The sequence below is a fragment of the Triticum urartu genome, chromosome 7, assembly GCF_003073215.2.
Source record: "Triticum urartu cultivar G1812 chromosome 7, Tu2.1, whole genome shotgun sequence".
Classification (NCBI taxonomy): Eukaryota; Viridiplantae; Streptophyta; class Magnoliopsida; order Poales; family Poaceae; genus Triticum; species Triticum urartu.
Window position 1 is genome coordinate 134,776,711 of NC_053028.1, and position 24,990 is coordinate 134,801,700.

Consider the following 24,990-nt stretch of genomic DNA (forward strand, 5'->3'; position numbering starts at 1 on the left):
ATACCGCTGAATCAATAATCAACTAGTGATGGCAAGAAATATGTATATACCCATGCCCACAACTCCTTTGTGTTCTACTCGTGCATATAACATCTACGCATAAACCTAGCTCTGATATCACTGTTGGGGAACATAGTAATTTCAAAAAAAATCCTACGCACACGTAAGATCATGGTGATGCATAGCAACAAGAGGGGAGAGTGTTGTCTATGTACCCTCGTAGACCGTAAGAGGAAGCGTTATGACAATGCGGTTGATGTAGTCGTACGTCTTCACGATCGACCGATCCTAGTACCGAAAGTACGACACCTCCGCGATCTGCACACATTCGGCTCGGTGACTTCCCATGAACTCACGATCTAGCAGAGTGTCGAGGGATAGCTTCGTCAACACGACGGCATGATGACAGTGATGATGATGCTACCGGAACAGAGCTTCGCCTAAGCACTGGTACGATATGACCGAGGTGGATTATTGTGGAGGGGGGCACCGCACGCGGCTGGAAACAATCAGCTTGTGTGTCTATGGGGTGCCCCCTGGTGATGACCCACAAGTATAGGGGATCTATCATAGTCCTTTCGATAAGTAAGAGTGTCGAACCCAACGAGGAGCAGAAGGAAATGATAAGCGGTTCCCAGCAAGGTATTCTCTGCAAGTACTGAAATAAGTGGTAACAGATAGTTTTGTGATAAGATAATTTGTAACGAGCAACAAGTAACAAAAGTAAATAAGGTGCAGCAAGGTGGCCCAATCCTTTTTACAGGAAAGGACAAGCCTGGACAAACTCTTATATGATGTAAAGTGCTCCCGAGGACACATGGGAATATCGTCAAGCTAGTTTTCATCACGCTCATATGATTCGCGTTCGGTACTTTGATAATTTGGTATGTGGGTGGACCGGTGCTTGGGTGCTGCCCTTACTTGGACAAGCATCCCACTTATGATTAACCTCTATTGCAAGCATCCGCAAATACAACAAAAGTATTAAGGTAAACTAACCATAGCATGAAACATATGGATCCAAATCAGCCCCTTACGAAGCAACACATAAACTAGGGTTTAGGCTTCTGTCACTCTAGCAACCCATCATCTACTTATTACTTCCCAATGCCTTCCTCTAGGCCCAAACAATGGTGAAGTGTCATGTAGTTGATGTTCACATAACACCACTAGAGGAGAGACAACATACATCTCATCAAAATATCGAACGAATACCAAATTCACATGACTACTAATAGCAAGACTTCTCCCATGTCCTCAGGAACAAAAGTAACTACTCACAACATAATCAGAGGGGTATTAATGTGCATATAGGATCTGAACATATGATCTTCCACCAATTAAACCAACTAGCATCAACTAAAAGGAGTAATTAACACTACTAGAAACCTACTAGCACCAATCCCGGACTTGGAGACAAGAATTGTATACAAGAGATGAACTAGGGTTTTGAGATGAGATGGTGCTGATGAAGATGTTGATGGAGATTGCCCTCTCCCGATGAGAGGAGCGTTGGTGATGATGATGGCTATGATTTCCCCCTCCGGGAGGGAAGTTTCCCCGGCAGAACAGCCCCGCCAGAACCCTAGATTGGCTCAGCCAAGGTTCCGCCTCGTGGCGGCAGAGTTTCGTCCGAGAAGATGGCTTATGATTTTTTTCCCATCGAAAGAGTCCATATAGCAGAATATGGTCACCGGAGGGCCACCAGGGGGCCCACGAGGTAGGGGGCGCGCCCAGGGGGTAGGGCGCGCCCCCCACCCTTGTGGGCAGGGTGTGCCCCCCTGGTGAGGTTCTTGCGCTCAGTATTTTTTATATATTTGGAAAACATCATCCGTGAAGTTTCAGGACTTTTGGAGCTGTGCAGAATAGGTCTCTAATATTTGCTCCTTTTCTAGCCAGAATCCCAGCTGCCGGCATTCTCCCTCTTTATGTAAACCTTGTAAAATAAGAGAGAATAGGCATAAGTATTGTGACATAATGTGTAATAACAACCCATAATGCAATAAATATTGATATAAAAGCATGATGCAAAATGGACGTATCAACTCCCCCAAGCTTAGACCTCGCTTGTCCTCAAGCGAAAAGCCGAAATCGAAAAATATGTCCACATGTTTAGAGATGAAGGTGTCGATAAAAATAAAATACGGACATGAGGGCATCATGATCATTCTTATAGCAGCAACTTATATAATTCTTGTCATATGATATCTTATGCTAGAGTAATAATTCAATCACAATATCAAGTATGGATCGTAAACTTTATTGAAAACTAACAACTATAATCTCAGTCATTGAAGCAATTGCAATTTATCATAACATAGGAAAGAGTCAATGTACAAGAGCTTTTCAGCAAGTCCACATACTCAACTATCATATAGTCTTTCACAATTGCTGATACTCACGCAATACTTATGGGTATGGAGTTTTAAGCGGACACAGAGAAAGATAGGGGCTTATAGTTTTGCCTCCCAACGTTTTACCTCAAGGGTAATGTCAACAGTAATAGTTCATGAAAACCCACATCCAATTAGCCATATATACCAGGATCTTTCCAACATATTGTGCTTGCCAAAGGATAAAATGTGAAAAGGAAGGGTGAAGATCACCTTGACTCTTTTGCAGTATAGGAGATAAAAATAGAAGATAGGCCCTTCGCAGAGGGAAGCAGAGGTTGTCATGCGCTTTTATGGTTGGATGCACAAAATCCTAATGTGAAAGAACATCACTTTATATTGCCACTTGTGATATGGACCTTTATTATGCAGTCTGTCGCTTTTATTACTTCCATATCACACGATCGTATAAAGCTTATTTCTTCCACACCAATCAATCATACATATTTAGAGAGCAATATTTTTACTGCTTGCACCGATGACAACTTACTTGATGGATCTTACTCAATCCATAGGTAGGTATGGTGGACTCTCATGGCAAAACTGGTTTAAGGGTATTTGGAAGCACAAGTAGTATGTCTACTTGGTGCAATGAGTTTGGCTAGCATGAGGGAGAAAGGCAAGCTCAACATGTTGAAGGATACAAGACAATATAATTTATCTCAGATGTAAGAAAACATAACCCATTATGTTGTCTTCCTTGTCCAATGTCAACTCTTTAGCATGTCATATTTTAATGAGTGCTCACAATCATAAAAGATGTCCAAGATAGTATATTTATATGTGAAGACCTCTCTTTCTTTATTACTTCCTATTAATTGCAACGATGACCAAAACTATGTTTGTCAACCCTCAATAAATTTTATTCATTATACTCTTTCTATGTGAGCTCATTACCCTCCATAAGAGTCACATGATCTCTTTGTTTCTTTTTATTTCTTTCTCTTTTCTTTTCTTTTATTTGGGATCATGGCAAAAATAAGCAAGCCCTTGACTCAACACTAATCTTTATTATATAGCTCAAGGACTCAATTACATAGAAGGATAATAAAGCAAAACTCACGACTAGATCATACTAAGAACTTTTATTCTACTAGATCAAAATATTACCAAAAGGATCGAACTAAGAAAAACGGTAAAGATAAAAGTGATGGTGATACGATATCGGGGCACTCCCCCAAGCTTGGCAGTTGCCAAGTGGAGTGCCCATACCCAGGTGATTATGTCTCCTTCGTTGGTGAAGAAGGTGGAGTTGTTGATGATGGATAGTCGCACATCGAGCGTAGGAGGTCTTCTAGCTTGCGGATAATGCCCTTGACTGCGATGATATGCTCCTTGAACAAAATATTTTCACGTGTGAGATACTTATTTTGAATACGAGCCAACTCAATCATCTTGAAGGCTTCGATTTCTGTTGGGGTAAGAAGATTGTGATCCAGTTGAAGGGTGTCTTATGTTGCTGGAACTTGGTCCTCCATGGCCTTCTTGAACCCTTCATCCTTGTTGATCTCCATAGGTTCTTCTGTCTTCAGCTCTATCTTCATTAGCCAAGCATCGTTGCCCTCATGGTTGGAGGAGGAGGGAGACGACATAGTGCCTGGCCTTTACAACCCTGACAGAAAATAGCTCGAAACAAAAACAAGAGGATTTTGCATGATACGGGAGTCAAAACCCCCGGGAGCTTATATAATGAATTTTTACCGACCAAAATATGTGTTCTGTAAGAAAACGGAGTCTAGAGAGCACACGAGGTTCCCACGAGGTAGGGGCACGCGCCCAGGGGGTAGGGCGCACCCCCCACCCTCGTGGAGCCCTCGTGTACTTTCCGGACTGCTGCTTATTTTTCTATTTTTCTAAATATTCCAAAACAGAGAATTATTGCCTTAAAAACTGTTTTGGAGCCGGTTTACTTACCGTACCACATACCTATTCCTTTTCGGAGTCTGAAACGTTCTGGAAAGTGTCCTTTATGTACTCCTCCAGGGTTATGGTTTCAATGACATTGGTTTCAACATTTAAGGGATTACTCGAGATATAATGTTTGATTCTTTGACCATTTACCACCTTCGGATTTGTGCCTTCGAAGTTGTTGATTTTTATGGCACCGAAACGGTAGACCTCCTCGATAACATAGGGACCTTCCCATTTAGAGAGAAGTTTTCCTGCAAAAAATCTTAAACGAGAGTTGTATAGCAATACATAATCACCTACAATAAACTCACGCTTTTGTATTCTTTTATCATGCCACCTTTTAACTTTTTCTTTAAACAACTTGGCATTTTCGTAGGCTTGGGTTCTCCATTCATCAAGTGAGTTAATATCAAATAACCTCTTCTCACCGGCAAGTTTAAAATCATAATTTAGTTCTTTAATAGCCCAATAAGCCTTGTGTTCTAGTTTGAGAGGTAAGTGACATGCTTTTCCATAGACCATTTTATACGGAGACATACCCATAGGGTTTTTATATGCAGTTCTATAGGCCCATAATGCATCATCAAGTTTCTTGGACCAATTCTTTCTGGACCTATTAACAGTCTTTTGCAAAATTAATTTGAGTTCTCTATTGCTCAATCTACTTGACCACTAGACCGAGGGTGATAAGGAGATGCAATTCTATGATTAACATCATATTTAGCAAGCATTTTACGGAAAGCACCATGAATAAAATGTGAACCACCATCAGTCATTAAATATCTAGGGACTCCAAACCTTGGAAAGATAACTTCTTTAAGCATTTTAATAGAAGTGTTATGATCAACACTACTAGTTGGAATAGCTTCTACCCACTTAGTAACGTAATCAACAGCAACTAAAATATGTGTATAACCATTAGAGGAAGGAAAAGGTCCCATATAGTCAAAGCCCCAAACATCAAATGGTTCAATAACAAGTGAATAATTCATAGGCATTTCTTGACACCTACTAATATTACCAATTCTTTGACATTCATCACAAGATAAGACCAACTTACGGGCATCCTTGAAGAGAGTAGGCCAATAAAAACCAGATTGTAGTACCTTATGTGCAGTTCTATCTCCAGCATGGTGCCCTTCATAAGCTTCGGAGTGACACTTGCGTAGGATCTGTTCCTGTTCATGCTCAGGTACACAATGTCTAATAACACCATCTACTCCTTCTTTATAAAGATGTGGGTCATCCCAAAAGTAATGCCTCAAATCATAAAAGAACTTTTTCTTTTGCTGGTATGTGAAACTAGGTGGTATAAACTTAGCAACAATATAATTAGCATAGTCAGCATACCATGGAGCAGTATGAGAAGTATTAATGACCTTTAATTGCTCATCAGGAAAGCTACCATCAATAGGTAGTGGGTCATCAAGCACATTTTCTAACCTAGACAAGTGGTCTGCAACGGGTTTCTCGGCTCCTTTTCTATCAACAATATGTAAATCAAATTCTTGAAGCAAGAGAACCCATCTAATAAGTCTAGTTTAGCATCTTTCTTTTCCATACGATATTTAATAGCAGCATGATCAGTGTGAATAGTTACTTTAGAATCAATAATATAAGGTCTAAACTTATCACATGCAAATACAACTGCTAAGAATTCTTTTTCAGTAGTAGCATAATTTCTTTGAGCATTGTCTAGAGTTTTACTAGCATATTGAATAACATTTAGTTTCTTATCAACTCTTTGTCCTAAAACAGCACCTACAGCATAATCACTAGCATCACACATAATTTCAAAGGGTAAATTCCAATCAGGTGGCTGGACAATAGGTGCAGAGATCAATGCTTTCTTAAGTATTTAAAATGCTTCTACACAATCATCATCAAAGACAAATGGTATATCTTTTTGTAATAAATTAGTCAGAGGCCGAGAGATTTTTGAGAAGTCCTTAATGAACCTCCTATAAAAACCAGCATGACCAAAGAAACTTCTTATACCTTTGATGTCCTTGGGACATGGCATCTTTTCAATAGCATAAACCTTGGCTTTATCAACTTCAATACCTCTTTCAGAAACTTTATGCCCCAAGACAATACCTTCATTAACCATAAAGTGGCACTTTTCCCAATTCAGGACAAGATTAGTTTCTTCACATCTCTGCAAAACTCGATCAAGGTTGCTCAAGCAATCATCAAAAGAAGATCCATAGACAGAAAAGTCATCCATGAAAACCTCACAAATCTTTTCACAAAAGTCAGAGAATATAGCCATCATGCATCTTTGAAAGGTAGCAGGTGCATTACATAAACCAAAAGGCATACGTCTATAAGCAAAAGTACCAAAAGGGCATGTAAAAGTAGTCTTTGATTGATCTTTGGCTGACACGGGTATTTGAGAGAAACCAGAATAACCATCTAGAAAGCAAAAATGTGTATGTTTGGATAATCTTTCTAGCATTTGATCGATAAAAGGCAAGGGGTAATGATCCTTTTTGGTAACTTTATTTAATTTGTGGAAATCAATTACCATCCTATAACCAGTAATAATTCTTTGAGGGATCAATTCATCTTTATCATTAGGAACAACAGTAATGCCTCCCTTTTTAGGGACACAATGGACAGGGCTTACCCACTGACTATCAACAACGGGATAAATTATACCTGCCTCAAGGAGCTTTAGTATCTCCTTTCTTACCACTTCTTTCATTTTAGGATTCAGACGGCGTTGATGATCACGAACTGGTTTAGCATCTTCTTCCAAATTAATTTTATGTTGACATAGAGTGGGACTAATGCCCTTAAGATCATTAAGAGTATACCCAATAGCAGCACGATGCTTCTTTAGAATTTTTAATAATCTCTCTTCTTCATGTTCTGAAAGGTTAGCGCTAATAATAACATGATATATCTTTTTCTCATCAAGATAAGCATATTTAAGAGCATCCGGTAACGGTTTAAGCTCAAACACGGGATCACCCTTGGGTGGAGGAGGATCTCCTAGGATTTCAACAAGTAAATTGTGTTTCAGAATAGGTTCCTGTTTAAAGAATACTTCATCTAATTCCCTTCTTTCATTCATAAACATATCATTTTCATGGTCTAGCAAATATTGTTCTAAAGGATCACTAGGAGGTACAGCAATAGAAGCAAGACCAATAATTTCATCTTTACTAGGTAATTCTTCTTCATGATGTTGTCTACTAAATTTAGAAAAATTAAATTCATGAGTCATATCATCTAAACAGACAGTAACAACATCTCTTTTGCAATCTATGGTAGCATTAACAGTATTTAAGAAGGGTCTACCAAATATAATGGGACAGAAGCTATCTTGTGGGGAACCAAGAACAAGCAAAATCAGCAGGATATTTAGTTTTCCCACACAAGACTTCAACATCTCTAACAATTCCCATTGGTGAAATAGTATCGCTATTAGCGAGTTTAATTGTGACATCAATATCTTCTAACTCAACAGGTGCAATGTCATACATAAGTTCGTTGTATAAGTCAATAGGTATTGCACTAGCACTAGCACCCATATCACATAAGCCATGATAACAATGATCTCCTATTTTAACCGAAATAACAGGCATGCCTATCACAGGTCTAGGTTTATCTGTATCACAAGGTTTAGCAATTCTAGCAGTTTCATCACAGAAATTCTAGCAGTTTCATCACAGAAATAAATAACATGCCCATCTATATTATCAGACAAGAGATCTTTAACAATAGCAATATTAGGTTCAACTTTAACTTGCTTAGGAGGTGTATATGTTTTAATATTGCTTTTACGAACCACAGTTGAAGCTTTAGCATGATCCTTGATCCTAACAGGGAAAGGCGGTTTCTCAACATAAGAAGTAGGAACAATAGGATCATTATAAGTAATAGTCTTTTCTTCAACTTTAACAGGTGCAGCTATTTTTACTTCTATGGGAGTATGATATTTAAACCACTTCTCCTTGGGGAGATCAACATAAGTACCAAAAGATTCACAGAAAGAAGCTACTATCTCAGAGTCAAGTCCATATTTAGTGCTAAATTTACGAAAAATATCGGTATCCATAAAAGATTTAACACAATCAAAACTAGGTGTCATACCTGACTCCTTACCGTTGTTGAGGTCCCAATCTTCGGAGTTGCGTTTATTTCTTTCCAATAAATCCCATTTGAATTCAATAGTCTTCATCATAAAAGAGCCAGCACAAGAAGTATCAACCATGGTGCGATTGTTATCAGAAAGCCGAGCATAATTTTTTGAATAATCATTTCTCTTGAGAGCTCATGATTGGGGCATGAATATAACATTGATTTAAGCCTCCCCCAAGCTTGAGCGATGCCTTCTCCTTCACGAGGCCAAAAATTATATATATAAAATTGCGATCACGATGAACAAGATGCATAGGATAAAACTTCTGATGAAATTCCAATTTCAACCGCTTGTAGTTCCAAGACTCCATATCATCACATAGCCTATACCATGTCGATGCATCTCCCCTCAAAGATAAAGGGAAGACCTTCTTCTTAACAACATCTCCGGGTACACCTGCAAGCTTAAATAATCCACAAACTCCATCCACACATATTAGATGCTCATCAGGATGTTTTGTTCCATCTCCGAAAAAAGGATTAGCTAGCAGTTTTTCTACCATACCCAAAGGAATTTCGAAGCAAGCATTTTCATTTTCAGTAGGTTCAGTAGGTTGAGGAGCAACTCTTTGCTCTACTGGTCGGGGTGAAGATACCCCGAACAAGCCCCTCAGAGGATTACTTTGCATAGTAACAAGTGACAGTAAATTTTAGCACACTATATAAATTTTTCCTTACCAAATTCCACCTACCAAAGGCGCTTCACTCCCCGGCAATGGCGCCAGAAAAGAGTCTTGATGACCCGCAAGTATAGGGGATCCATCATAGTCCTTTCGATAAGTAAGAGTGTCGAACCCAACGAGGAGCAGAAGGAAATGATAAGCGGTTCCCAGCAAGGTATTCTCTGCAAGTACTGAAATAAGTGGTAACAGATAGTTTTGTGATAAGATAATTTGTAACGAGCAACAAGTAACAAAAGTAAATAAGGTGCAGCAAGGTGGCCCAATCCTTTTTGCAGCAAAGGACAAGCCTGGACAAACTCTTATATGATGTAAAGCGCTCCCGAGGACACATGGGAATATCGTCAAGCTAGTTTTCATCACGCTCATATGATTCACGTTCGGTACTTTGATAATTTGGTATGTGGGTGGACCGATGCTTGGGTGCTGCCCTTACTTGGACAAGCATCCCACTTATGATTAACCTCTATTGCAAGCATCCGCAAATACAACAAAAGTATTAAGGTAAACCTAACCATAACATGAAACATATGGATCCAAATCAGCCCCTTACGAAGCAACACATAAACTAGGGTTTAAGCTTCTGTCACTCTAGCAACCCATCATCTACTTATTACTTCCCAATGCCTTCATCTAGGCCCAAACAATGGTGAAGTGTCATGTAGTCAACATTCACATAACACCACTAGAGGAGAGACAACATACATCTCATCAAAATATCGAACGGGTCGGGTTTCGGGTTCCGGCAGACCCTTGAGGTTCGAACACTAGGGTGCGCGCGGAGATCTCTCCCCTACCGATCTGCGTCCGATCCTCTCGTGCGAACTAAGAAGAAAATGATGAACAACACAAGAGGCATGAGGTTTATACTGGTTCGGGCCACCGTTGTGGTGTAATACCCTACTCCAGTGCGTGGTGTGGTGGATTGCCTCTGGGGCTGATGATGGACAATACAAGGGAAGAACAGCCTCGCGAGAGGTGTTCTTGAGTTGGTGCGGTGAACTACTAGGGTGAGTTCATCGCCTCTCTCTCTCTGCTAGGGTTCTACCAGATCTCTCGATGTTCTTTGGGTGTCTAGATGTCTCTGGGGTCTCTCCATGTCTCTACTCTGTGGTGGCTAGCTCTACTTATAGAGGCCCTGGGCCTCTCCCCAAATAATAAGCGGGAAGGGCGCCAACGATTGGCCATTTTGAAGGGGAACATCTAGTACAAGTTATCCCGACCAAAGGTGGTCTTCGGCTGCCAAAAGCACTGGCGATGACGCTGTCTTGGGCTCCACGGTGCCCTCCGTCCTGCCGTCCGGCTGGTCTTGGTCTCGTTGCACCGGAATGGTAACCTTTGCTTGATGCCTTGGCCTGTGCTTGCCCCCCTTGCACCAAAGGGGAAACAAGGACACTGCGCAGGCCGGCGCCCGCCTGGCGCCCGCCTAGTCTCGATCGTCATGGTTTGTGTCACGGGTTCCTCGCGAGGTACCCCTGCCTTGATCTCTCCGCCTCCTCGCGAGCCTGCCTGATGAGGCTGCCTATGAGGAAGCTTCCTGTTGTCCGCCCCACGAGGCTTGGCCCCTCGCGAGGGTCTTTGAGCTTGAGCTGATGAAGATGGGCCGCGCTGGGCCCCCGCTTGAGCCACGCCGTAGGCAGGCAAGTCTGGGGACCCCCGTTTCTAGAACGCCGATAGTAACCCCCGGGCCCAAGGCGCGCGCAGGCTTGGCTTAGCAGAGAAGCGAAGGGGCAAGCATGAAGCGCCGCGGGCCCTAACAGCCTGCGGCCTTGGGCGCCGCGTGGCGATTGATTGAACATGGGCGACTGCGCTTCCCCATGATGCCTCGGCGACCGCATGACTTGATAAGTCCCTGCATGCAGAGAAACCGGTCATGATTACCTGCGATCGTGGTGCATGGCGGTTGGCCTCCTCCGGCTATAAGTACGGGCTGGGCGACCCCCTTCGGCCCGTCCCTCCTTGCTGCTCCTTTCCTTCTTCTCGATTACTCGTCGCTCCCATGGCTCCAAAGAGATTCTCGGCCGCGGAGAAAGGAAAGGCCCCCCAGGCTGGGCCTGACTCCCCCCTGGCCAAGCGCGGCCGAGGCCGCCCTCACAAGTATACCACGGTCCCCGTGGTTGCCTCCCACGGCCATGGAGGCGGTTCCCGGCACGGTGGTGAGTGCCAGGTTGCCGACGGGGGGTACACCGTGGGTGTGCGCCCCCCTAGGCCACGCTTTCGCTCTGCAGAGGTGCTGCCGGAGTTCGTCGTGTGGTCGGCAGACCCATCCAGCACCAGGCTCCAGCTCCCCCGTTTCTTCATAGATGAACTGCCGGCCAGCGCCCGGTGCGGCTTCTGGCTCCAGGCAGACGTATGCTGCAGCAAGGCCTCCTGGGCGTCGCTGGAGGTCTCCGTTTCTGGGAACGGGGCTCTGACACGTGGCTGGCAAACGTTTTCCCACGCGCGTGGCCTGAGCTGCTGGTGCACCCTGTACTTCAAGTTTGATGGCGACGCCACCCTCTACGTGAGGGTGTTCGGGGAAGATGGTCGCCGTGCCGGGTGTTGTCCTGAAGACGACGACCGCGGCTGCCTGCCCAGCCCTGGCTCTGACCAGGATGAAGATGGCGACTGGCGTACAGGCGGTGGTGCTCGGGGTCCGCCGAGCTTCAGCAACCCAGCGGTGGCCACGACCAGCCTCCTCGCCATCACGCCCGCTTGGGTGAAGGTAGCGGGTTAGCCCGCTGTTGCGCCCCGGTGAAACGAGAGGAGGGATCCGCCTGAGTCCCAGGAGCAGCTCGAGCCTTCGCCGTGGGTTGGCGCAGGATGAATCACGCCCGTTTTGTTTTCCTGCGCAAAAATAGTAAGTAATGTAGGGCCCCGCGGGGGCGTATTAGAACTGTTGCTGTTTAACCATCGCGCCGTTTCTGCTATTTCTGAGCCATGTTCTCGTGCCGCGCTCCCATGTGCGGGAACTATTTTAGCTCGGTGGGGCTTGGCGCGGTCCTCGCCTCCCGAGGCCGTGGCCTCCTCGTGCGCTTCATGCCCTGCAAGGATCAGTAGGAGGGGTAACTTATGGCCTTAGCTGTGGGGGCGATCGGCACAGGTCCTGCGCTCGTGTCGTGATGCCCGTGGGGCACGGACTGGGGGGTGGGGTGCTCCCGCAGAGGACTCGGATAGGAAAGCTCCAAACGATCGGGGCAGAAAACACTTGCGAGGGCGCCCGCGATCCTCCCTCGCGAGACTTCGCGAGAGAAACGAGGTGAGCGAGCGAGAAAGACAAAGAGCCACAAGCCAGGAACGTCAGAAACTCCAATAAAAACTTCAAACGGGAATAAACAAGCCAACTGCAGAAAGAAAATGGGAAAGCCGCGTTCGGCGCCTATTCTAGTCTTCGACGTCTTCTCACCAGCGCGGAGCTAAGTGCTGCCACTGGGCATGGGCGGGAGCCCCCGAGGCCCGAGGGCGGCACTCCGGAGACTCCGGGGCGTGTACAGCCCCACTCATTATTACGTAAGAGTGTCACGGGTGGTGAGCTTCACAGGCGTTGGCCTTCTTCATAGGCACCGGACCTTTCTTGAAACGCGGCAGCTTCACAGGCATTCGCCTTCTTCACAGGCACAAGGCCTTTTCCAAAACGCAGCGGCTTCACAGGCACCAGGCCTTTTCCAAAACGCAGCGGCTTCACAGGCATTCGCCTTCTTCACAGGCATCGGGCCTTTTCCAAAACACAGCGGCTTCACAGGCATTCGCCTTCTTCACAGGCACCGGGCCTTTTCCAAAACGCAGCGGCTTCACAGGCATTCACCTTCTTCACAGGCACCGGGCCTTTTCCAAAACACAGCGGCTTCACAGGCATTCGCCTTCTTCACAGGCACCGGGCCTTTTCCAAAACACAGCAGCTTCACAGGCATTCGCCTTCTTCACAGGCACCGGGCCTTTTCCAAAACGCAGCGGCTTCACTCAGGGGTAGAACCTCCGGAGATGTTGAATGTTCCATGGGTTCTGGATGGGTACTCCCTCTGGAGTCTCCAAGCACGCGGAGCCAGGCCTGGAAACATGAACAACCTTGAACGGGCCCTCCTACATGGGAGAGAGCTTGTGCAGCCCCTCCCTGGAGAGAACCCTTCTGAGCACGAGATCCCCTACCTCAAGGGTCCTGGGCGGATGTTGCGGCTGTGGTATCGTCGTAGCGCCTGTTGATACCTTGCCGCTCGCAGTGCGGCTTCCCGGCGACGTTCCTCCCCCAGCACAAGATCCGTCCCCCGCACGACGTCCTGCTGAGCCTCGTCGAATGCTAGGACCCGTGCGGAGCGACGTTTGACCTCGTGAGGGAGAACAGCCTCCGCTTCGTAGACGAGGAAGAACGGGGTCTCGCCAGTCGGCTTGGTCGCTGTCGTGCAGATTAACCATAGCACGGACTGGAGCTCGTCGTGCTAGCCCCTGCCACAGGCCTCCAGCTTCTTCTTGAAGGTCCTGGCCTTGAGGCCCCTCAGGACCTCCGCGTTGGCTCGTTCAGCCTGGCCATTGCTCCGGGGGTGTGCTACCGAAGCGTAGCATATCTGCGTTCCAAGGTTAGCACAATACGTTTTGAAGAGATTACTAGTGAATTGCGAACTGTTGTTAGTGATGATGCGGTTTGGCACCCCAAACCGGCTCACGAGGCCCTTGATGAACTTGACTGCCGAGCCTGCCGGGATTGTGCGGACAGCTTCCACCTCGGCCCACTTGGTGAACTTCTCCACGGCGACGTAGAGGTAGCGATAGCCCCCTGGCGCCCGAGGGAATGGGCCCAGAATGTCCAACCCCCAAACTGCGAACGGCCAGGAGAGGGGTATGGTCTGCAGACCCCCGCAGGCTGATGGATTTGTTTAGCGTGAAACTGGCAGGCCTCGCAAGCCTTCACCAGCTCAACGACGTCGCTGAGTGCTGTGGGCCAGTAGAACCCGCTGCGGAACGCCTTGCCCACGAGGGTTCGTGACGATGAGTGGCACCCGCAGTCTCCGCTGTGTATGTTCGCCAGCAGTTCCTTTCCTTGCTCCCTGGAAATGCAACATAGGGACACGTCATTTGGCTGCTTCCTGTAGACCTCGCCATCCTGGATGCAATAAGCCGTGGCCTGCCGTGCCACACACTCCGCCTCCTCCTCGTTCTCTGGCAGAATCCCTTGCATCAGGTAGTCCTTGAGCTCTGGGATCCAACATCCCTCCTGAGGCTCCAACGCCAGGAGCAGGCATGCCCCTGATGCTGGGCCGTAGACCGGAGCTCCCGAGGCAGGCAGCTGAGAGAGCTCCTCCCTTGGTTGTGCCGTGCTAGACAACAACGGCACCGCCGAGGGTTTGAAGAGCCGCTCCTCAAAGACGCCGGGCTGCGGAGGCAGCCGCCTAGATGCCCTCTTGGCAATGTCGTCAGCCTCCTGATTGGTGCCGTGAGGCACATGCTGCAACTCCAGTCCCCAGAACTGTTTCTCCATCTTGCGGACCTCAGCGAGGTAGGCCTCCATGTGCTCGTCCTTTGGCTCGTATATCTTGTTGGAGAAGTTGACGAGGAGCTGCGAATCGCCCTTGATGATGAGGCGCTTCACCCCTAAGGCAGCTGCGGCCTTCAAGCCTGCTATTAGGCCTTCGTACTCTGCTATGTTGTTGGAGACCTTTTCTCCGGGCTGGAAGCAAAGTTGCATGGCATAGTAGAGTTTGTCTAGGGTAGGAGATACGATCACTGCGCCAGCTCCCGCACTGTGTCAGGAGAACGCCCCATCAAAGTCCATGACCCAGCCATCCGGTGCTTCACTTCCCGGGGAAAGTGACCGGTCTTCGCCTGCCTCGAGACCCGGCGCTTCTGCCCATTCTGCCATGAAATCTGCTAACACGGCTCCCTTGATGACTCTGGTCATATTGAATTCTAGCTGAAATGCCTGTAGCTTGATGTTCCATTCAGCAACCTTCCAGCCGAGTTGGGGCTCCTAAGTACCCTCTCCAAGGGGTATGCCGAGACGACCTTGATGGGGTGGCCTTGGAAGTAGTGCCGCAGCTTGCGTGAGGCAACCAATAGCGCGAGGAGGAGCTTTTGAGGCATGGGGTACCGCGCCCTTGCGTCCCGTAGCACTGTGCTGACGAAATACACGGGGTGCTCGACGAGGTTGAGGGTGCTGGCACTGCTTGTGTCCTCCGGAGGTCGAGGCGTCTCTTGAGACGACGGAGCTCCCAGTGCTTGGTCGCCTGAGGGGGCCTCTCCTGCTCTGGGTGCGTTCTCCTGCCGCGGCTGTTCCTTTCCGGCTGCGGTTGCGGCCTTCGCGAGGCCCTCCTGGCTCTGTTTCGCTTCAGTTCGGACGGTTGATGCGGCCTTGGCACAACGCTCCTCCCTGACCGCTACCAGGGCTGCGCTAGCGGAGTAGGGGGTGGCCGCAAGGTAGAGCACCAGGGGCTCCCGAGGACGCGGAGCTACCATCACTGGTGGACTGGTAAGGTACCTCTTGAGGTCTTGGAATGCCTTGTTGGCCTCTTCAGTCCACTCGAAGGGCCCCTTTTTCTTCATCAGCTTGAAGAAGGGCAGCGCTCGTTCCCCCAGCTTGGAGATGAAACGCCCCAGCGCAGTTACACGCCCGGTGAACTTCTGCGTTTCTCTGAGGGTCCTTGGTGGGCTCATGTCTTCGACTGCCTTGACCTTCTCCGGGTTGGCCTCGATGCCCCTGTGGGATACGAGGAAACCCAGGAGCTTGCCTGAGGGGACTCCAAACACGCACTTCTCCGGGTTGAGCCGTAGGTCCACCTCGTTGAGGCTCGCGAAGGTTTCTTCCAGGTCCTGTATCAGGGTCCTTGGCTCACGAGACATCACCACAATGTCATCGACGTAAGCTTCTGCGTTCCTCCCGAGCTTCCGGCCTAAGGCGATGTGCATCAGCCGCTGAAAGGTCGCGCCTACGTTGCGCAACCCAAACGGCATGCACGTATAGCAGTACACTCCACACGGGGTCAGGAAGGCCGTCTTCTCCACGTCTTCTACCACCATCTTGATCTGGTGATAGCCCGAGAAGGCATCTAGGAAGCACAATAGGTCACACTCTGCGGTGGAGTCGACTATCTGGTCAATGCGGGGGAGCGGAAATGGATCCTGCGGGCAGGCCTTGTTGAGGTTGGTGAAGTCGACGCACATGCGCTCCTTTCCTCCCTTTGTCGGCACAACGACCGGATTAGCCAACCAATCAGGGTAGCGGACCTCGGGGATAACTCTTGCCGCCTCTAGCTTCCGGGTCTCTTGGACGATGAAAGCTTGTTTCTCAGTAGACTGCCGTCTTGCCTTCTGCTTCACGGGGCGCACATTGGGACACACATTGAGGTGATGCTCAATCACTTCCCTTGGGACCCCTGCTAACTGATCAGGTTCCCACGCAAACACCTTCTTGTTCGCACGCAGCAAACCGATCAGGGCTTTCTCTTGCTCGGGCTCGAGGTTGGCCCCTATGGTGAAGGTGGCGCTAGCGGACCCGTCCTCGTTGACCGGTACCTGCTTGGTTTCTGCCTTGTCTTGGGTGAACAACTGCTTCTTTTTAGCCGGTGCAGCCCCCTTGGGTTCGAGGGCGTCGGTGCTAGTGGGCTGCGCCACCGCGGCCGCCCTAAAAACAAGCTGGAGCACCTGCAGTGCATCCTTTGTGTCTCCTGACACGGTGAGGACGCCGCTATTCCCAGGCATCTTCATGAGGTTGTACACCGGGTGAGTTGCTGCCATGAACTGTACCAGGGCTGGATAGCCGAGGATGGCGTTGTAGGAGAGGCCGATGGGGGCGATGTCGAAGTCGACCAGCTCCGTGCGGAAGTTGTCGCAGGTGCCGAAGGTCACTGGAAGGCAGATCTGCCCCAAGGAGGCGGTGGAACCGGCTCCGACGCCCGAGAAAGGCCTGTTGGGTCGGAGCCGCTCCAGCGGTACATGGAGGAGGCTGAAGGCCTCCATCAAGAGCACGCTGAGGCCGGCACCACCGTCGATGAGGGTCCTGGTGATGACCACTTGGCAGATGGTGGGGGTGCACAGCATTGGGAGCACGCCCGAACCAATGGGGTTGAAGGGGTGGTCCTTCGAGTCGAAGGTTAGATCAGCCTCGGACGCCACCAAGCCCGGGGGGGCTTCTCGGCGCTTGGAGGCGGTGCTGATCCGGCGGGTGAGCGGCTTGATGTTATGGCTCGAGGGCGGTGCCTGGGAGCCACCCAGGAGAGCTGCGACGACGGGCGGCACTGGTGCGGCGAAACGGGCGAGGAAGAGGTCGCGCAGCTCCTCCCAGGAGGTGACAGAGGCCGTCGGCAGGTTAAGGAGCCACGCACACGGGACGCCAGTGAGGGCCATGGGTAACCAGTTGGCCATCACCCGATCGTCGCCCCCGGCTCCGAGGACGACCTCCTCATATGCTAGCAGGAAAATCATCGGGTCCGTCGCGCCGTCGTAGTGCGGCGGCATCTCGGGCCTGAACTTGCGCGGCCACTGCACTTGCCGCAAGGTGGGAGCCAAGGCCCGGAGCCCCCTAGCCCCAGTGTCGGCATCCGTTGCTGGAGCGGGCGGCGCGTTGTCCGCCATGAGGGCAGGATGTGATGTCGGGGGAGAGCAGGTCGTCAGGAAGGATGACTCCGGCGCACCCCTACCTGGCGCGCCAAATGTCGGGTTTCGGGTTCCAGCAGACCCTTGAGGTTCGAACACTGGGGTGCGCGCGGAGATCTCTCCCTACCGATCTGCGTCCGATCCTCTCGTGCGAACTAAGATGAAAATGATGAACAACACAAGAGACACGAGGTTTATACTGGTTCGGGCCACCGTTGTGGTGTAATACCCTACTCCAGTGCGTGGTGTGGTGGATTGCCTCTGGGGCTGATGATGGACAGTACAAGGGAAGAACAGCCTCGCGAGAGGTGTTCTTGAGTTGGTGCGATGAACTGCTAGGATGAGTTCATCGCCTCTCTCTCTCTCTCTCGCTGCTAGGGTTCTACCAGATCTCTCGATGTTCTTGGGGTGTCTAGATGTCTCTGGGGGTCTCTCCATGTCTCTACTCTGTGGTGGCTAGCTCTATTTATAGAGGCCCTGGGCCTCTCCCCAAATAATGAGCGGGAAGGGCGCCAACGATTGGCCATTTTGAAGGGGAACATCCAGTACAAGTTATCCTGACCAAAGGTGGTCTTCGGCTGCCAAAAGCACTAGCGATGACGCCGTCTTAGGCTCCACGGTGACCTCTGTCCTGCCGTGTGGCTGGTCTTGGTCTCATTGCACCGGAATGGTAACCTTTGCTTGATGCCGTGGCCTGTGCTTGCCCCCCTTGCACTAAAGGGGAAACAAGGACACTGCGCAGGCCGGCGCCCGCCTTGTCTCGATCGTCATGGCTTGCGTCACGGGTTCCTCGCGAGGTACCCCTGCCTTGATCTCTCCGCCTCCTCGCGAGCCTGCCTGATGAGGCTGCCTCCGAGGAAGCTTCCTGTCGTCCGCCCCGCAAGGCTTGGCCCCTCGCGAGGGTCTTTGAGCTTGAGCTGGTGAAGATGGGCCGCGCTGGGCCCCCGCTTGAGCCACGCCGCAGGCCGCAGGCAGGCAAGTCTGGGGACCCCTGTTCCCAAAATGCTGACAGAACGAATACCAAATTCACATGGCTACTAATAGCAAGACTTCTCCCATGTCCTCAGGAGCAAAAGTAACTACTCACAAAGTATAAACATGTTCATAATCAGAGGGGTATTAATGTGCATATAGGATCTGAACATATGATCTTCCACCAATTAAACCAACTAGCATCAACTACAAGGAGCAATTAAGACTACTAGCAACCTACTAGCACCAATCCCGGACTTGGAGACAAGAATTGGATACAAGATGAACTAGGGTTTTGAGATGAGATGGTGCTGATGAAGATGTTGATGGAGATTGCCCTCTCCCGATGAGAGGAGCATTGGTGATGATGATGGCGACGATTTCCCCCGCCGGGAGGGAAGTTTCCCCGACAGAACAGCCCCGCCAGAACCCTAGATTGGCTCCGCCAAGGTTCCGCCTCGTGGCGGCGGAGTTTCGTCCGAGAAGATGGCTTATGATTTTTTTCCCATCGAAAGAGTCCATATAGCAGAAAATGGTCACCAGAGGGCCACCAGGGGGCCCACGAGGTAGGGGGTCGCGCCCAGGGGGTAGGGTGCGCCCCGCCCTCATGGGCAGGGTGTGGCCCCCCTGGTGACGTTCTTGCGCTCAGTATTTTTTATATATTTGGAAAACATCATCCGTGAAGTTTCAGGACTTTTGGAGCTGCGCAGAATAGGTCTCTAATATTTGCTCCTTTTCTAGCCAGAATCCCAGCTGCCGGCATTCTCCCTCTTTATGTAAACCTTGTAAAATAAGAGAGAATATGCATAAGTATTGTGACATAATGTGTAATAACAGCCAATAATGCAATAAATATTGATATAAAAGCATGATGCAAAATGGACGTATCGCCTGGCCACGTATATAAAGGATGGAGGGAGGAGGAGGCCGGCCCTCATAGGGCATGCCCAAAGTGTGGAGTCCTACTAGGACTCCCTAGTCCTAGTAGGATTCCACCTCCCACATGGAATAGGAAAAAGGGAACGGAGAAGGAGAAGGAAGGAAGGGGGCGCCCCCTTTCCCTAGTCCAATTCAGACCAGTCCATGGGGAAGGGGCGCGGCCACCCTTGAGGCCTTTCTCTCCTTTCTCGTATGGCCCATTAAGGCCCAATACGAATTCCCGTAACTCTCCGGTACTTTGAAAAATACCAGAATCACTCAAAACCTTTCCGATGTCTGAATATAGCCTTCCAATATATCGATCTTTACATCTTGACCATTCCGAGACTCCTCGTCATGTCCCCGATCTCATCCAGGACTCCAAACAAACTTTGGTCATCAAATCAGAGAACTCATAATACAAATCGTCACAGAACGTTAAGCGTGCAGACCCTATTGGTTTGAGAACTATGTAGACATGACCGAGACACGTCTCCGGTCAGTAACCAATAGTGAAACCTGGATGTTCATATTGGCTCCCACATATTCTACAAATATCTTTATTGGTCAAACCGCATAACAACATACGTTGTTCCCTTTGTCATCGGTATGTTACTTGCCCGAGATTCAATCGTCGGTATCCTCATACCTAGTTCAATCTCGTTACCGGCAAGTCTCTTTACTCGTTCCGTAATGCATCATCCCGCAACTAACTCATTAGTCACAATGCTTGCAAGGCTTAGAGTGATGTGCATTACCGAGAGGGCCCAGAGTACCTCTCCGATACACGGAGTGACAAATCCTAATCTCGGTCTATGCCAACTCAACAAACACCATCGGAGAGACCTGTAGAGCATCTTTATAATCACCCAGTTACGTTGTGATGTTTGATAGCACAGAAGGTGTTCCTTCGGTATTCGGGAGTTGCATAATCTCATAGTCAGAGGAACATGTATAAGTTATGAAGAAAGCAGTACCAATAAAACTGAATGATCATTATGCTAAGCTAACGGATGGGTCTTTTCCATCACATCATTCTCTAATGATGTGACCCCATTCATCAAATGACAACACATGTCCATGGCTAGGAAACTTAACCATCTTTGATTAACAAGCTAGTCAAGTAGAGGCATACTAGGGGCACTCTTTTTGTCTATGTATTCATACATGTACTAAGTTTTCGGTTAATACAATTCTAGAATGAATAATGAACATTTATCATGATATAAGGAAATATAAATAACAACTTTATTATTGCCTCTAGGGCATATTTCCTTCAGGCAAAAATTGAGATGTCTGGTTTTTAAATTCTAGTAAATCCCAAACTCGTCTGAAATTCATGAAACTTGGCATGCTATCATGGAGCGGCATCAACATGCGGTGGTAAATTTTTTGTCCCATTTGGGGCAGGTTTGGGTATATGCTTCTTACATACCATAGCTTCTCACAACAAGCATGATGGTTTCGATAGGGAACACCCCAACTTTGGGGACGAACGATATCCATTGCCTCTTATTGCTTTCAATTTTTTTCTCGTGCCAACATAGAACAACAGGAGTACTGTGTTATTTCTTGTGATTTTTCGAGGTTCGTTTGGACATTTTTATGCATTAAGTGAGTTTTCAATGCATTTATGTGCATAATTCAAATTTGAACTACATGCACATGCTCCGGTGCATATAAATTGGTTGAAAAATAAAATCTTTTTTTCCTTGGGTGCATGCTTAGGTCCCATGCAAGAAATGAGAATGAATGTCAGACACCCTGCCACCGTCACTAGGCCGCAAACATTGAGATGCCTGGTTTTTAAATTCTAGTGAATCCAAAACTCGTCTGAAATGCATGAAACTTGGCATGCTATCATGGAGTAGCATCAACATGTTGTGGTAATTTTTTTGTCCCATTTGGGGCAGGTTTGGGTATATGTTTCTCACAATCCAGAGTTTCTCACAACAAGCATGACGGTTTCAGATAGGACACACGTATGCAAAGTGAGAGCAGGATTTGTGCATCTCTTGAACACTAACGGTTCTTTTGGATGACCCATGTGAACCACTTACAAACAATTTGGTGCGATTTGCATCTGTCATATTGGCTATGTTGCCATTTGTCAAACTAGAAGGATTGACATTTGTTGATCTAGTAACATTGCCATTTGCCAACCTTGTAACACTGCGATTTGTCAAAATATGAAGCTAAAAATCACTAGCAGTATCTATTTTTTGCAACTAAAATTCAGTAATCAAGCATAGATGGAGGCGAGGAGGCGTGTTCAGCTAGGCTTGCAGCGGGCGGCGTAGTACTATTTGATTTGACAGCGGGCGGTGCAGTTCCCGATACGGCTTTAATGCAGACGAGGGAGAGGGTAGCTGTTCCCAAAATGTTGAACGGCCAATGATGCATCCTCCTTTAATTAGCATCGTGTGAATGCATGAGGGAAGTAATGGGAGGACCAGAAAAAGAGAGGCATCACGATGTGAATGCAATGTAGTTTGCACTCATATAAAGGCGCCCCTCCATTCCAATGCATCTACCACATCGTACGCACCTAAGCATTTGCCTAAGCACCTACACTAATAAGCGCAAAAGTGCCCACTCCAGACCCATGGCGGCGATGCGCACGAGCAGCTAGTGGCTATTCCAGATGGTCCACGATGTCGGCCTGCGGCATGGCACCATGGATCATCTCCATACGGTGTTGGCGACCGGCTGGTGGATTGCAGCCGTCCACGCCAGCTACGACTCTTAGTTGGACCAGATGATTGTTCGCACCACCAACAGGTTCGCCGTCGTCAACAAGCTCGCGGACGACATCACCGTACTCCTCCAGCCCGTGCTCCTCATTGCCTGCCACCCTAATCGGCCTCCATGGTCGGAACCCCTTTCAAGCACTGGTGGCCCTGCGACTGCCTACCGACGACACGAAGAACGTCCACCTGGAGGTCGCGCTCGCCGCGAGGCGCCTCGCCCTGCAAGAAACCATCAACCTACACATCCATGTGTATGAGCAAATCGTGTACATAGGTATCTACAAGGCCAGTGAGGACGCTACGATGTTGGCCTTCTCCAGCTGGCTGGAAGCCTTGGATGCCTTTGTTGAGAAGCACCTTGACCTCGCCACAAAAGCTGCCGCTCCTTAACTGCCAGTCCATAGCCCGGTCGGCGCACTGAGTTGAGGAGGAGGAGGTCGTACGTTGATGGATGCATCTTTCTTCTCGCCTCCTATAACCACCACTGCGATCGCATCATCATGGCCTTAATTCTTATTTTGCTATTGCATTCTCGTTCTAGTCAATACAGACATGTGCGATCCCTTTGCTCAATACAGACATGTCCGTTCCAGTGTCTTTTTGATTGGCTTGAATGAAGGTCTATCCCGCCGTTAGGTGCCGTAGTGCGCTCTGCTCGCCGTTTGGCGCCGTAGCGCGCTCTGCTCACGCCCGTTGGCATGCTCTGCTCGCGTCCGTCGGTGCGCTCGGCTTGTGGACAGCTTTTCCTTGCGTGTTCAACTGCTATATGTGGAGCACTCTGTGGAGTGCTCTCCTCGCGTCCCTCCGCGCATGCTCTGCCAACGGTTGGCGTGCGCATGATCATGTCGGGGGCCCCGTATGCATGTGGTTGCGCCGCGCGCATTGCCACGCGATGCAGTTACGTGCTGCAAATTAGGACTGCCATCAGGGCCTGCCGATATTCCTGGCCATCTGGCTTCCCCTTTAATTCCCGCGGCCATTATAACCTTAGTCTCTTCAACCTTTCGATCACGCCCCACAACACAACAAACACACCCACAACGACACATAGAGAAGGGGATGTCCAGCGGTGCTCGAATGGAGTTCGGTGAGCATAGAGTGGAGACCCACGCGAGGGAGACAGATCTCTCGGTGGTGTACACCATCGACCCAGCCGTGGTGGACGACTACATCAACAACGTTGAGCAGTTGCTTGCTGGAGACAAGTACAAGGTGGTCGGCATCGACCTTTAGTACAACGCCAGTTGTCCCGGCATAGATCAGAAGGTTGCCGTCGCCTAGTTGTGCGTGCGCCATCATGTCCTCATCTACCACTACTGCATGGCCACAGAGCCTTGCGACCGTTTCAACAGGTTTGTCAACAACAATGACTGCAAGTTTGCCACGGTGGAAACCACCAACGATGTAAAAGCGCTTAGTGTTACGGGCTTGGCCTGCAAGAACCTTGTTGAAATTCGTGACCACTATAGGGTCTGGGGCAGCACGAAGAAGGACTCCCTAGTTGAACTCGCCTCGGCCATCATCGACCCCTACTACAAAAAGATGAAGCAGGATGACCAGAGAACAAGTCCCGTATCTGGGCACGGGGCCTGGATGCGGCTACTGGATGAACCTCACCTCAGGTTTGCAGCCAAGAGCGTGTACACATGCTACGGGATGCACAGGCGGATCATTGACATGAGGAAGTGCCTCGTTACCAAAATCGACGAGCCCGGATTGAGCCACAAGAAGAGCAAGCGTCACAAGAAGTAGATGATGATCAGATGATCGTTTATGCTAGTTAATCATGCATGTAATATATAGTTTACTTTATTGGTGTGTGGAAATGCCAAGTGTGTAGTAGCCACCTATGTAATTATGCATGTAATAGTTTACTTTGGTGTGTGCAAATGCCATGGTTGTAGTAGTCACCTATATAAGTGGATGTTTAATTTGGTTATGCAAGCATGTCCTTATAAGTGTGTGTGTGTGTATATGTTGTTGTTTTGTATGCAATCCCATCGCACAACACACACGTCTTATTAGCAGTAATCATCTGTGTTATTATCGGTATTCACACACATTTCTGATTACAGACCTGTTTGCCATGTATCACACACATCTTGTTCATTTGAACCGTTTCTGTTCTCATGTCTCAACGCAAACAGTTCATCCGAGTGAACCGCATGCCGTATATCACACACACCTTCGATCTCACTGAACGTTTCCATTGTGTTGCCTAATCACAAGTAGTTCATCCGAGTGAACCATATGTTGTACATCGCACACACCTTTATCTGGCTGCCCGTCTCTTTTGTTCCTCCTCATCGCAAACAATTAATTGAGATGAACTGTATGCCCTGCATCGCACACACAACTAAAATCTGAACCGTGTTTGATGCATCCTCCATCACAAACGTTTTGTACCTTTTTGGACGGTTTTTTACACCACCGTTTGCGATTATGGCATCGCACACAGTTTTGTCGAAGGGTCTCTGATCGTAGTGTCGCGTTAGCACCATCCTGCAGTAGTGATTTGAAAAATCATTGACAAGTCAAAATCATGAACCATATTCAAAATTGAACACATCACTTGGCGAGAGAGCTCCTTGAGAAATTGTTACAAAGTCAAAAATTGGGAACTCAATCGAAAATCATATTGCTGCAAAAGTGTTTCAT